Source organism: Acinonyx jubatus, chromosome F2 (genome assembly GCF_027475565.1).
Source record: "Acinonyx jubatus isolate Ajub_Pintada_27869175 chromosome F2, VMU_Ajub_asm_v1.0, whole genome shotgun sequence".
Classification (NCBI taxonomy): domain Eukaryota; kingdom Metazoa; phylum Chordata; class Mammalia; order Carnivora; family Felidae; genus Acinonyx; species Acinonyx jubatus.
Genome location: NC_069394.1, coordinates 81,953,505 through 81,969,001, shown reverse-complemented (window position 1 = coordinate 81,969,001; position 15,497 = coordinate 81,953,505). Strand labels below are relative to the sequence as shown.

Here is a 15,497-nt window from a genome sequence, read left to right as displayed (position 1 = left end):
AGCGGCCAGTCACCTTGCATGGGATAGTGTGGGATTGCGGGTCTTGTTTCCCCAGTAGCCTTGCTGCATGAGGATGTTGGATCACTTGACCGGGATGATGGCCCTACAGATGGCAGTAGCTACCTCCTTAGAGCACTTAACATCCAGCTCAATGTGTCCATTATAACCTCTGATGGCAGCAAATGCCTAGAACCTAGTCTGCTTACCGGCAGGAGTCTGCTTTTGCATGGGCAGAATCTTCAAAATTTCAACCTTAAGGGATGTCCCCAGGAAGATAATGATCTCAGATTCCTTGATGGGCAGGGAGAAGAGATAGATCTCCTCCAGGGACTCAGTCTTCATGTTTGTGACCACGTGGCCCAGGTTGGTGATGAGCAACCACTCCTCGTCCTCTGTGAATTCCATGGCCTCGTCCCTGGTCCATTTGCTGCAGCTGAAACTTCCATGGAAGCCACTGCGACCTCCCATTCCAGGGCCCCTAGCCCCTTTTAGAGCACTGACATCATCTGCCATTTGTTTGCTTGGAGAAGAATCTCCTTTCTCACAGTTTTTTGGAAATCAACTATAGATTTTTGTTTGGTGGTTCCCATGAGGCTTAGTATAGCAACCTCCATTTGTAACTGTATTTTAAGTTGATAAGTTTAAATGCATTCACAAACTCCTCATTTTTACTTCCTCTACCACATGTTTTATGGTTTTGATGTCACATTTTACATACTTTTATCTTGTGTATTCCTTAACTAATCATTATAGTTATACTTATTTTTAGTACTTTTGTCTTTTAACCTTTATGTTAGCTTTATGAGTGATAAATCCACCATTTTTACCATATGTTTACCTTTACTAATGAGAGTTATACTTTCATATCTTTTCTTTCTTTCTTTTTTTTTAATTTATCAAAATAGTTTTCTTTTAAAAAGCTCCTACTGCTGACAGCCCCACTGGCTGGCTCTCCATCATCTCCCTCCCCAGTCTGGACATAGCTGGAGGGGTCCTGAGCGGCCCAAGTGCCTTTGCATCTTTCCTACCCAGGACAGCTTGGAGGGCAGGAAGGAGAGTGCCCTGAGGTCCATAGTGGATGGATGCTTGTCTTCAGGACTATTCCATGCCCAGGATGTAGTTGATGGCTACACCAGGCCAATGATGACAGGCTACCAGGCTACCAAGTATTGAAGCCAATCCAGCAGTTGCCCATACATGATGTGAGGCCTCTCCCAGTGGGTGCTGGACATCCTTTTGAGGTTCACCTTCTCTTTGCAGTGGGACATGTCTGCTTATTTCCCATAATGCACCAGCCAAGGATGCAACTCCTGAAATACGTGATTGCAAGACAGCTTATATATGTTCTTGATGACACATTCTTCACTGACATCCACAAAGATCTGCTGCCCACACACGGCACATACACTGTCAGAGAGGTGTTTAATAGGCATGCCCAACTCACTGTAGAACCCTATGGTAGATGCCATGTAATCTGAATATGTTTCTGCAGAGTCTTCTTCAAGTACCCCATAGTAGTGGTCACTGAAGAGGAGAGAAATGCCAAAGTCCATGGCATCTTCTGATTTGATTTTGAATAATAAGTTGAGATCAAAGAGGGTAAACATGAAGCCACATAGCCAACAATGATGGCGGTATAGCTGCTTTTATAGATTAACAGGAACCACTTATAAACTAACCTTGGAGTTGTCTGTACTAGCAATGAAGACGGTGGCAGTGGTGGAGGTCGAGGTTGGAGGAGTTTTGCCGGGGAACGGGAGCTGGAAGAGGTTGATATGTCAGACCTCTCCCCAGAGGAGCAGTGGAGGATTGAGCACACATGTGTGTATACTGAGTACTGTGGCCATGAAGCCATGCACACTGAAATGATCCTCATCCTCATGGCTACTTTGGTGGTGGCCCAGCTGCTCCTGGTGCAGTGGAAACAGAAACACTTTTGCTCCTACTAAATGGTGACCCTTTTTCAGATGTGGGTTGTTCCCCTTCTATTTCACAGTGAAACTGCATAGGTGGAGGTTCCTAATGATATGGATCTTGTTCTCTGCTGTCACAGCTTTTGTCACCTTCCAAGCCACCTGAGAACTGCTGGTACAGACAACCCCAAGGTTGATTTCATATATTTTCTTGTTTTGAATTTGCACTTTTTATTTTCAGCTTAAAGAAGTCCTGTTAACATTTATTGTAATGCTGGTTTAGATTAAGTCTTTTAGGTTTTCTTTGTCTGGGAAACTCTTTATCTCTCCTTCAATTCTGAATGATGATTTTGCTGGTAGAGTGTTTTGCTTGGAAGTTTATTTCCTTTCAGCACTTTGAGTATATCTGCTTGAATAGTTTCTGCTGAAAAATCTGCTTATAGTCTGGGTTGTGTTTTGTTTTTGTTTTAGTTTTTTTGTACTTATAGTTTTCTCTTGCTGCTTTTAAGATTATCTCTCTCCCTGTCTTTAACTTTTGACATTTTAATTATAAAGTGTCTTGGTGTGGATCTCTTTGGGTTCATCTTATTTGGAACTTTCTGGGCTTTCTGGACCAAGATGTCTCTTTCCTTCTCTGGGCTAGGGAAATTTTCAGCCATTATTTCTTCAAATAAGTTTTCTACCCTTTTCTCTGTCATCTCCTTCTGCAACAGATATAATGTGAATGTTAGTCTGTTTTCCAATTACTTCCTGAGGCTGTCTTCACTTTTTTTCATTCTCTTTTTGCTGCTCTGATTGGGTGATCTCTAGTGCCCTGTCTTGAGTTCAGTTGATTCCTCTGCTTTATTCAGTCTGCTGCTGAACCCCTCTAGTGCATTTTTTTTGGTTCAGTTATTGCATTCTTCAGTTCTATGACTTTCGTTTGGTTCTTTCTTATATTTTCTAATGCTTTTTTTGACATTCTGACTTCAAAAAAGTGTTTATTCTTCTCCCAAGTTCAGTAAATATCTTTATGATTATTACTTTGAATTCTTTATCGGGTAAGTTACCTACCTCTGTTTCATAAGGATTCTTTTCTGAGGCTTTATCTTAATTTTTCACTTACAACACATTCCTGTTTCTTCATTTTGCTGTATATCAGCTGAAACAGTCACCTCTCCCAGTCTTGAAGGAATGGTCTCTTGTAGGAAATGAACTTTGACATTCAACCTTATCCTAGTCCTTTGTTGTCTCTTGATTTTTTTATGATTGTCCAAGCAGCCTAATTTATTTTATTTATTTTTTAATTTTTTATTTTATTTTATTTTATTTATTTAAAAAAAATTTTTTTTTCAACGTTTATTTATTTTTGGGACAGAGAGAGACAGAGCATGAACAGGAGAGGGGCAGAGAGAGAGGGAGACACAGAATAGGAAACAGGCTCCAGGCTCTGAGCCATCAGCCCAGAGCCTGACGCGGGGCTCAAACTCAAGGACCGCGAGATCGTGACCTGGCTGAAGTCGGACGCTTAACCGACTGCGCCACCCAGGCGCCCAATTTTTATTTTATTTATTTATTTTGTAAGTACGCTTCATGCCCAGCACAGAATCCAACACTAGGCTTGAACTCATGACGCTGAAATCAAGACCAGAGCTGAGATGCTCAAGAGTCAGATGCTCAACTGCCTGAGCCAACCAGGTGCCCCCAGCCTAACTTATTTTTAATAAGTTACTCAGGATGTGCCAAGACTGGTCAGTTCCCATAGGGGAATATCTCAGCTAGCACGAAATCCAGGCCGATTGGAAGCCAGATCTTTAGGCAGGAGCTTTTCAAGTATGCAAATATAGACAGTTCTGAGGGACCACAAGTGTAAGCCTTCCTGGCCACCAGAGCAGGAGATCTATAGTAGTCCTCTAGATAGCAGTTGTAAAACCGAATACTCCAGGCTAGTGTATAAGCTTCCTTTGGGGAGATACTGGCAAGCTGTAGTGAGGGAGAGGGAGGGCCGAATGATGGTGTCCACCTACTTATGTTCTGTTTGAGTACCCGTATCCTCTAGATGTATGCCAAACTTGAATTTGTTCATCAGTCTAAAGCACCAGGACAAGCAAATAGGTCTCTTTTAACAGACTGGGGGTTTCATTCTATTGTTCATACAGTGCCCTGTGGGTTGGCATCCTGCCAAGAACTGCCCCTCAAATTGTTAAAAGTCCCATGAGACTCAGGAATAAAGGCCCCCCCGGCCAGAGTCAGAGCCTGACCAGAGCCAAGCATTCAAGGGCCCTGCCCTGTGTGGCAGCCATAAACACCGGGACACCAGATATAAGAAGTGGAACACAAACATGTAAGAACTCCCTTCTAAGAGACTGTTGCTCTGGATTGCAATAGACGAGCATGAACATAGCACCTGCGTTCTGAGATATCTGGTAAGGTTTGCAGTCAGCCCTTAGATGTGTGTTTAATTAGCAGCCTGTCCCTCAGGCTGCAGCTATGATGATATGCTTATAGGCCTCTTTCATAGATGGACTTAGCTCTTGGGTCTGTTGCCTCTTGCTGTGCCCTGAGCTGTTTAAGAACTCTTTCACCATTGGTTATAGTCTTATGAAACCTGTGAACATAAGCCCCATTGGCCACTTGAAGCAGGTGATGTAGACATATTCCCAGGCAGCAGCTGTAAAGGTGCCAGACAAGAATATAAGCTTCTCTCTGAGAAGCTAGTATCTGAGAGATACCAGTAAGCTAGAGCAAGGCTGAGGGAGAATACAAAGATTGTACCCAATGGCTTTTGTTTCCTGAAAGCATGTCTATAGGGACCTACATGTATATTAGACCAGAAACCTGTCCGTCAAGCCAAAGCTCCTGGACAAGCAAATAGACCACTTTCTCAGAAACACTAGTGTGTGTTTTACTCTGCTATGTGTGCAGAGCCCTCAGGGTAGTATTCTGCCAAGAACTGCCTCCAATTGTAGAGTGCCTTGGGATCTAGGAACACAAATCTCCTTGACCATAAGAGCCAGGCTATCAAGGAGCACCCCTGGGGTGCAACTACAAAAACTGAGGCACCAGATGTGTGTAAAAACTCCCCTTCAGGAGATAGTAGTGCTGCAGAGAGTGGAAGAGTGAGGGTGCTAAGATGGTACCCTCTAAGGAAAAAGAAAAATGGCTCCTAATGGCTTTAGCAAGGCAGAGGGAGAGCACACAGATGGTACCTACTTGTTGGAGGATTAAAATGGCACTCACCATGAACAAAAAATTCTAGTGTTAAAAAAATAAGATAGGAACTTTGCTTTATAGCAAGGTTGAGGGGGTACTTAAAAATGGCGCCCAGCAGCAGCACTTCCCTATTTTGAGAGTATCCCAGTAGGCCCCAGCCCCTCAGATGACACTCAAAGATTAGCAAATGTATTTCTTTGACATCAGGTCTGGGTGCTTTTCAAACAGCTGTGTCTGGGCTGGGTGGTGGGGTGAGTGAGTCCGAGCATGACCACTTTAGGAGATGTTTCTCAGTTTGGTACAGCTCTGTTGGTCTTGTGGATCCAAGTCCAGTTGTTTGTCAAAGCCACGTTTTATCATCTCTCAGATGCAAGTCTGAAGAGTTGGGGTACCTGATGTGGGGTATGAACCGCTGGCTCCTCAGGGAGAAGCTCTGGGTTTGTTAGTTCCCTCCCAATTATGGTTTGCTGCACTGGGGTCGGGTTTATGGCAAGACTGCATTACTGCCTCTCCCACCCACCTTGGTGTGGCTACGTCATTATTTTAGCAGGCCTTTTCTCTTCAGGGGGAAATTGACAAGTTGATTGTGAAACTTGTAGAGCAGTGTTGAAGAATTACAAAGTGGATGGCTTATACTACCTGAAGTAATCAAGATAGCAATAGTGTAAATGATATACAGATAGTGGATAAAGATATACAGATAGCTCAGTGGAACAGAATAGAGAGCTGAAAATTATTTTTGATGAAGAAAGCAATCCAATGGGGTAAAACAAAGGCTTTTAAATAAATAATGCCAGAGCAATTGAATATTCATATAAATAAAGTCACCTTGACGCCCTATCTCATATACATAAAAGTTAAGATGGATCATAGATCAAAATGTAAAAGTTCAGCCATTAAACTTCTAGGAGAAAAAGTAGAGAATAGCAAAGCTTTCTTTGGTAGGCTACAAAAAGCACAAGTATTTTTTTTTTAAAAAGCACTGTAAATTAAAATCCATCACAACAAAAAAAATTTTTAGCACCATTAACAGATAGAGAAAATAATAAACATTTATCTGTAAAGTACTTGTATCCAGACTGTACAGAGAACCCCTACAACAATAAAAGGACTACTTAATCCACTGGAGAAATATTACAACAGATGCTTCATAAATGATGCTATGTGCATAGTCAGTGAGTATAATGGACTTCAACATATGAATTTTGGGGGGACACATTTCAGCCCATAGCAGTTTTATAAAGAGAAATAAAAAAATAATATTATTTTTTAAGTTTGTATTTAAATTCTAGTTGTTAATATACAGTGTAATATTAGTTTTAGGTGTCCAGTGTAGTGACTTACCACATACAGTACCCGGTACTCATCACAAGTACACTCCTTAATACCCATCCCCCTGCCCACCTCCCCTCAGGTAATCACCAGTTTGTTCTCTATAGTTAAGAGTCTGTTTCTTGGATTTTCTCTCTCTCTTTTTTTTTTCCTTTTGCTCATATTTTTTGTTTCTTAAATTCCACATTTGAGTGAAATTATATGGTATTTGTCTTTCTTTGACTGACTTATTTTGCTTAGCATAATACTCTCTAGTTCCATCCATGTAGTTGCAAATGGCAAGATTTCATTTTTTTTAAGGTTGAATAATCCGTGTGTGTGTGTGTGTGTGTGTGTATGTATGCACGTACATACTGCATCTTCTTTACCCATTCACCAGTCGATGGACACTTGGGCTGTTTCTATGATTTGGCTAATATAGATAATGTTGCTGTAAACATTGGGGTGCATGTATCCCTTTGAATTAGTGTTTTTTCTATTCTTTGGGTAAATGCTAGTAGTGCAATTGCTGGATCATAGGGTAGTTCTATTTTTAACTTTTTGAGAAACCTCCATACTGTTTTCTAGAGTGGTGCACCAATTTGCATTCCCACCAACAGTGCAGGAATGTACTTCACATCCTCGCCAAAACCTGTTGTTACTTGTGTTGTTGATTTTAGCCCTTCTGATAGGTGTGAGGTGATATCTCATTGTAGTTTTGATAAACAGAGAACTGGTTATTCTTAAGTATATGAGTTTTCAGTTAGAATGTTGGGTTGGGAATGTGCAGTGGAAGGATGCCTGGGTGGCTCAGTCAGTTAGTTAGCATCCAACTCTTGATTTCGGCTCAGGTCATGATCTCACAGTTGGTGAGATAAAACCCCACTTCGGGCTCTGTGCTGACAGCCTGCTTTTGGGATTCTCTCTCTCTGCCCCTCCCCCACTCATACCCTGTTCTCTCTAAACATAAAAAAAAAAACATTAAAAAAATGTACAGTGGGTTGTTGATGTCGCTTGGAGTGTTTGGGAAAGAACACAGCATTGGATGCTGATTTGGAGAGCAGTTGCTTAGAGGTACTATATTAAAATGAAAAGAACATAACGGGGGACACCTGGGTGGCTCAGTCCATTAAGTGTGGGGCTCTTGACTTCGGCTGAGGTCATGATCTCATGGTTTGTGGGTTTGACCCCCCACATCGGGGTCCCTGCTGACAGCACAAAGCCTGCTTGGGATTCTCTTTCCCTCTCTCTCTGCCCCTCCCCCACTAGTGTGCTCTGTCTCTCTCAAAATAAATAAACTTAAAGAATAAAGAACATAAGGAAATTTCTTTTTCTCTTCAGTCTGAATCTATATTTTTGGGAGCAAGAGGAAAAAATAGCATAAATAATGTAAAAATTCTTAGAATGTATGAAGAATTGAGCCCACAAGAGAAATTAGAATAATAAGATTTGTTATTCATGGATTTATTTCAGTAGTTTTTTCACAGGTTATTTTTCCTTTTTCAAATGCCAGCAATTTTTAAAACATTAACTATAATGAAAATGTTTTTCAGATTATAAATGTTTTGGGAAGGATTTACCTACTTCTGATTAAACAAACTTTTTGAGTACCAGAGCCAAAAAGACATCTTCTGTGGTGCTCCAGAAAAATCCCACCCCTCCTTTTTTCCCTTGCTGCTCTAGTTACGACAGCTATGACTGAGGCATCTGGGATTTGTGCTCTTTCCGTAAGACTGGAAGACTCTGCCAGTCTTGGGTCCCCTGATGTGCTGATGTAGGAGCACTGTCTTTTTCTGTTTTTCCTTAAACGCCTCTGAGACCTCTAGGTTGTTGAACTTTCCATGGCTCTCAGCTCTATTTCAGAGGTTATCCAAGGAGAAGAAAGGCAGCTTCTTGTAGAACTAAAGTTGATAATAAGATGATGGTCAAATGACTTTACTATCTCTCTTCTTTTGACCATTTCTGTATCTTTGCACAAAAGAATTAAGCTACATCCACTCACTTTCTTTTATACAATAAAGTGCAAGTGTTTGCTTTCCATCTGAATGAACCCTTTTCCAGTAGTACAGCATTTAAATATAAATTTAAGAACTGGTCCCAGGTTCACCAAATTAAAGACTAACTTAGCTGACTGTTTATCCTTAGAACAATCACACTATGGATTTTATTTTCCTAAACATTCCAGGTTTTTCAGGTATTGCCTTCTGATAGGGCTGGAAAGGGCTGCCTGTTATGGTTTAAAAGAGGAGATTCCAGGGCTCTGCTGCTATGACTACAATTTAAAACTAGCCCTTCAGCAGACAGCTGGAGAAACTAATTACTGAGCGGAGTAAGCTGGAGCTGACAATAAGTGTCAAAGAAGTCAGGGTAGAACGAGTGGAGGCAATTACTAGTGGTATATGGGAGACTCATTAACACTAGTGCCACCTTCTGAATTTGAAATTATTATTCTACTTTTTGAAGTTCTTTTTATGAAATCCTATGTGTACCCCTTCATTCAGAAAGTTCTCTGATGTCAGGTCATTTAGTCTGATACAAGGCAATCGGTTTATTTCTAAAGGTTAGTACTTAATCTATATAAATGGTGAAAAACATTATTTCGTAATCATCAGTTTTAGTTGTTAGCACTCCAGTTGCTCCTGACTTTCTTTAAAAAATAAATAATATACTGGGGTCAATGAGATGATTATATTTTTTGTCTCAAGTAAAAGTATGTTAGTTGTTTAATATCAAAATGATAAATATATAACACATATTAAAATAGTACTTTATTAAAGTTGCTTATCTCACCAAGCAGATGGTGCAGGTCACTGGCCATAAGTAGCCTTTCAGTTAAGAACAATAGTGTAAGACTTTATCCATTTCTTTTTTCTTATTTTGTAATATCAACTGTAATGTCTCCTCTTTCTAATTTTATTTATTTGAGTCTAGTTAAAGGTTTGCCAGTTATTTATATTTTAAGCAAATCAGCTTTTAATTTTATTGATCCTTTCTGTTGTTTTTCTGGTCCCTGTCTTATTTATTTCTGCTCTGATTTTTTATGATTTCCTTCTCCCAACTTTGGGCTTAATTTGTTGCTCTTTATTTAATTCTCTAATGTTTAAAGTTAGATTGTTTATTTGAGATCTGATTTTTTTAATATATGAGTTTATTGCTATAAAATTTCCTCTCAGAACTGCTTTTGCTGATTCCACAAAATTTGATACATTGTATTTTAATTTTCATTTGTTTTGAGATAACTTTTTGTTTCCTTTTTGCTTTCTTCTTTGACTCATTGGTTGTTTAGAAATGTGCTGTTTAGTTTCCACATATTTAAGATCTACTCACTTTCTTCTGGTTGATTTCTAATTTTATACCTTGTGGTCAGAGAAGACCACAACTATCTTCTCTGATAGTTGGTATGATTTCAGTGTTCTTAAATTTGCTAAGATTAGTTTTGTGGCTTATTATTTGATGTATCCTGGAGAATGTTCCATGTTCAGTTGAGAAGAATATGTATTCTGCTCTGTTGAGTGGAATGTTCTACATGAGTCTGTTAAGTCTATTTATTCTAAAATATGGTTCAATTCCAGTGTTTCCTTGATTTTCTTTCTGGATGATCTATCCATGGTCAATAGTGGGGTCTTGAAGTCCCCTACTATTATTGTATTGTCTATTTCTCTCTTAAGATCCTGTTAGTATTTATTTGCTTAAGTATTTTTTGTGCTTACACATTGGGAACATATATATTAATGGTTGTTATATCTTCTTGATGTATTGATCCATTTATTATATACTGTCATTCTTTGTCTCTTGTTACCGTTTTGGCTTGAAGTCTATTTTATGTGATATAAGTATGGTTACAAATATGGCTACACCCACTTTGTTTTGATTATCATTTGCTTGGAGTACCATTTTTCAGCTCTTCACTTTGAGTGTTTGTCTTTTCAATTCAAATGAGTCTCCTGAAGGCATCATATATTTGGGCTGTTTTTTTTTTTTTTTTTTTTTTTCTTTTTTAAATCCATCCAACTATTCAGTGCCTTTTCATTGGTGACTTTAATCCATTTACACTTATGGTAATTATTGATGTATGAGAACTTACTGCTGTCATTTTATGTTTTGTGTTTGGTTGTTTCATATATTCATTCTTTCTTTTTCTTTGTGTTTCTGTTTACTTTTAAGTTGGTGGTTTTCTAAGATTGATTTCTCAGAGTATCCCCTTTTTTTACATTTTGTGTCTTTGCTCTAGATATTTGTTTTGTGGTTACCATGAGGTTTGTATAAAATATCTCATAGGTAAAATAATCCTTTTTCTAATGATGACAATTTATCTTTCTTTTTATTTTTTTTTAATGTTTATTTTTGAGAGAGAGTAAGAGGGAGCAAGCGAGTGTGCATATGAGCAGGGAAGGGGCGGGGTGGCATGCGGTAGGAAGAGGAGAAAGAATCCCAAGCAGACTCTGTGCTATCAGTACAGCCCCTGATGCAGGGTTTGATCCAGTGAACTGTGAGATCATGACCTAAGCGGAAATTAAGAGTCGGCTTCTTAACTGACTGAGCCACCCAGACACCCCTCTTCATTTTTCTATACAAATTACATCACTTTTCTTCTCCTCTTTTAATTTTGTTGCTACAAATTATCCCTTTTTATGCTTTTGAATTTGTTACTAAATGTAGTAGCTATAATTATTGTTAATAATGTTTTCCCTTCAACATGTATGCTGTAATTGTTTAATGCCCTATTCTAAAACAGAGTTAAAATGTTCTGGTTCTGTCTGTTTATCACCTTTCTCAAATTTGGGGATCCTTTGTCTTTTATTTCAGGTGAAAAGCTCCTTTCAGCATTTCTTGTAAGGCAAATTTAATTGTGGTGAACTTCTGCAGTTTTTGTCTGGGAAGTCCTACATTTCTCCTTCGTATCTGAAGCATAACTTTGCTGGATAGAGTATTTTTGCCTGGCAGTTTTTATTTTTCAATACTTTGGAATATGTCACTCTACTTTCTCCTGGCCTCTAGGGTTTCTTTTTTTCTTTTTTCTTTTTTAATTTTTTTTATTATTATTATTTAATATTTATTTTTGAGAGACAGAGTGTGAGCAGGGAGGGACAGAGAGAGAGGGAGACACAGAATCCGAAGCAGGCTTCAGGCTCTGAGCTGTCAGCACAGAGCCTGACATGGAGCTCGAACTCAAAAACCGTAAGATCATGACCTAAGCCGAAGTTGGACGCTCAACCAACGGAGCCACCCAGGCACCCCATGACCTGTAGAGTTTCTGATGAGAAATCTCATAATCTAGTGGGGGTTCGTTTGTAGGTTAATTTTTTTCCACCTGGCTGCCTTTAAGATTCTTTGTTTATTATTGACTTTTTACAGTTTCATAATAATGTGTCTTGGAGAAGGTCTCTTATATTGAGATAGTAAGATGATCTTTTAGCTTTGTGGACTGTTTATTTCTACTTGTATTTTCTCAGGTTTAGTAAATTTTCAACTGTTTTAAAAATAACCTCTCTGGGGAGCCTGGGTATCTCAGTTGGTTAGGCGACCGACTTTAGCTCAGGTCATGATCTTGCAGTTCATGGGTTCAAACCCCGTGTCCGGCTCTGTGCTGACAGCTCAGAGCCTGGAGTCCGCTTCAAATTCTCTGTTTCTCTCTGTCTGTCTCTCCCCCACTAGTGCGCGCGCTCTCTCTCTCTCTCTCTTTCTCTCTCTATCTTGAAAATGAACACTAAATTTTTTTTTTTTTAATAGCCTCTCTTCCTCCTTCTAGTATACATTTTATTCTGTTTTTAATTTTAGAGAGAGAGAGCACAAACGGTGGAGAGGGCAAGAGGGAAAGAGAGATCTTAAGCAGGCTACGTGCTCAGCATAGAGCCTGACACAGGGATCAATGCCATGACTGTGGGATCATGACCTGAGCCAAAATCAAGAGTTGGATGCTCAACCAACTGAGCCACCTAGGCACCCCCATTTTATTCTAATGTTAGCTCTCCTAATGGAGTCTGATAGTTCTTCTAGGATTTCCTCATTAAAAAAAAATTTTAGTTCTCTTCTACCTGAATCATTTCTAGATTCCTGTCTTCCACAGAGCTTAGTGTCTTTTCCGTCTCATCTGCTCTATTACCAATGCTTTCTAATGCATTCTTCTCATTGATTGAGTTCTTCATCTTAAGAATTTCTCTTGGTTCTTTTATAGGGTTTTAATCTCTTTGGTAAAGTACTTCTCTTTATTAATTTTATTGACATTTGAGTTCCGTTATTGCCTTTCTGACTTTTCTTGTAGTTTATTGATTTCTTCATTATAGCTATTCTGAAATTTCTATTAGATCCCATTCTTACATGACTTTGTGTTTGGTTGTTGTGGAATTGGTGTTTTATGTTTGTGATACCATATTGCTGTGATTTTTCATTATGTTTCATAAAATGTGCCTCTCCCAGTGCATTTGAAGTAGTGAACACCTTTTAAAAAAAATATTTATTTTGAGAGGGAGAGAGCAAGTGAGCAGGGGAGATGCAGAGAGAGGGAGAGAGAATCCCAAGCAGGCTCCATGCTGTTCGTGCAGAGCCAGATGCAGGGCTTGAACCTCCAAACCCTGAGATCATGACCTGAGCTGAAACCAAGAGTTGGATGCTTAACCAACTGAGCCATCCAGGCACTCTAAAAGTAGTGAACACCTTTCTTATATAAGTAAAGTTTTGTTTTTGCTTTAATTTTTAACAATTTAACAGGTTGGCAGTCAGAAGCTTTTCTGCAGTCAGGTGGCACTATAGCACAAGTTTTTGTTTCTCTTACCTGGCGTGCCTTCTGGCTATATTTGGGAACATGTTTTCCACCCCTATCCCCTCTGCCATAAGGTCACTAGCACCCTTCTCATTTCTTGTGCTGCTGGGGTCTCAAGGTTGCAGGCCCAGTCCCAATTCCAGGGTTGCTGGGGTCATGGGCATGGGGATAAGGGAGTCACTGGCCAGCTACCACTGCTAGGGATACCAGGGTCAAAGGCACTGCCATTCCTGGAATCACTGGGGTCTCCAGGTGCTGCTTCTGCTCTTCTCCAAGTTCTGCTGCCTCCACAGGTCCAATCCACCCATATTCAGATGCACATGTGTATAGATCTCTCAATTCTGGCATGCTGTGCCAAGGATCCTTTGTTGGTCTATTGAGATACTACTGGTTGTATATTGAAGGAGGGAGACAAAGGGAAAGACTCATGGCACAATGATGCTGATGTTACTCAGAACCTTTTTATTTTCTTGATAACGTTCTTAGAAGCAAAAAAAAAAAAATATTTTAAGCCCAGTTTTTATCTATTTTTTCTCCTGTTGCTCACGCTTTTGGTGTCATATCTAAGAATTTGTTGCCAAATTCACAGTCTTGAAGATTTACAGCTGTGTTTTTTCCCTAAGAGTTTTATAGTTTTTTCTCATATAGTTAGGTAATTGGTCCATTTTGAGTTAATTTTTGTGTGTTGCGTGAGGCAGGGATCCACCTTCATTCTTCCCTGTGAAAATCCTACTGTCCAAGCACCATTTGTTGAAAAGACTATTCTTTTCATTGTTGAAAAGACTTTTCTTGCACTGAAAAGTCATGAACCCCTTGTTGATAAAATCATTTGGCATAGATGTGTTGGTTTGTTTTTGGACTCTCAGTTCTGTTTAATAAAACAATAAAACAGTCTGTATATCCTTATGCCAGAACCAGAATGTTTTGATTACTTGTACCTGTATAGTAAGTTTTGAAATTGAGAAGTATGAGTCCTCTAAGTATGTTCTTCTTTTCAATATTATTTTGGTTATTCAGGGCCTCTAGCAATTCCATATGAATTTGAGAACTTTCCCATTTAGGTGAAAAAGGCTATTGGAAGTTTTAGGGATTGCATTTAATGTATATATCATTTTGGGTAATAGTGCCATTTTAACAGTATTAAATTATCCAATCCGTGAACATGGAGTGTCTTAACATTTATTTAGATCTCCTTGATTTTTTTCCAGCAATGTTTTTTTAAATTTTTTTTAATGTTTATTTATTTTTGAGAGAGAGCGCGAGCGCCCGTGCGCACAAGCTGGGGAGGGGCCGAGAGAGAGGGAGACACAGAATCCAACGCAGGCTGTAGACTCTGAGCTGTCAGCACACCAACTGTAAGATCGTGACCTGAGCCAAAGTCGAATGCCTAACCAACTGAGTCACTCAGGCACCCCCCCCCCCAGCAATATTTTTTAATTTTCAAATGTATATATAGGCCTTTTACCTCGTTGTTTAAATTTATTTCTCATGTATTCTTTCTGATGCCCTTTTTTATGGATTTTTAGGATTTTCTGTATACAAGATTATGCCACCAGCAAATAAGAGAGTTCTGTTCTGTTTGCCATTTATTTCTTTTTTCATGTTTGCATTGGTTAGAATATCCAGTACAACACTGAGTAGAAGTAGCAAAGTGGTCATTTTTACCTCATTCCTCACCCAAGGGGAAAGCTTTCAGTTTTTCTCTATTGGATATGATATTGCTTTTGAGCTTTTTATAAATATTCTGTATCTGGATGAGGAAGTTTCTTTCTTTCTTTTTTTTTTTTAACATATATTCATTTTTTGAGAGATAGAGGGAGACAGAGTATGAGCAGGGGAGGGGCCAAGAGAGAGGGAGACACAGACCCAAAGCATGCTTCAGGCTCTGAGCTTTCAGCACAGAGCCCAACGTGGGGCTCAAACTGAAGAACCGTGAGATCATGACCTGAGCCGAAGTCGGATGCTCAACCAACTGAGCCACCCAGGTACCCTGAGGAAGTTCCTTTGTATTCCTAGATTTTTTTTAATCATGAAAGGGTGTTGGATTTTGTAAAGTGCTTTTTCTACATTAATTGAAATGATCATGTTACTTTACCCCCTTCATTCCATTGATGTAGTGTATTACATTAATTGTTTTTCATATATATACCACTGTTTGATTGCTGGGATGGATCTCACTTGATCATGGTGCATATTCTTTCAGTATGGTGCTGGATTTATTTTTAAGGGATATTAATCTGTAGGTTTCTTTTTCTGTGATAGGGTCTCTGTATGGCCTTTGTATCAGGGTAATTCTGGTCTTATAGAGTAAGTTAGGAAGT

General features: G+C 39.2%; 1 protein-coding gene and 1 pseudogene across 1 annotated transcript in view; one reads left to right on the top strand and one right to left on the bottom strand.

The window, feature by feature from the left end:
- SPIDR (scaffold protein involved in DNA repair) overlaps positions 1-15,497 on the top strand; it is a 493,308-nt gene that overhangs the window by 78,431 nt on the left and 399,380 nt on the right. The window lies entirely within an intron of this gene.
- On the bottom strand, positions 852-1,882 carry LOC113594714 (RING finger protein 121-like; annotated as a pseudogene).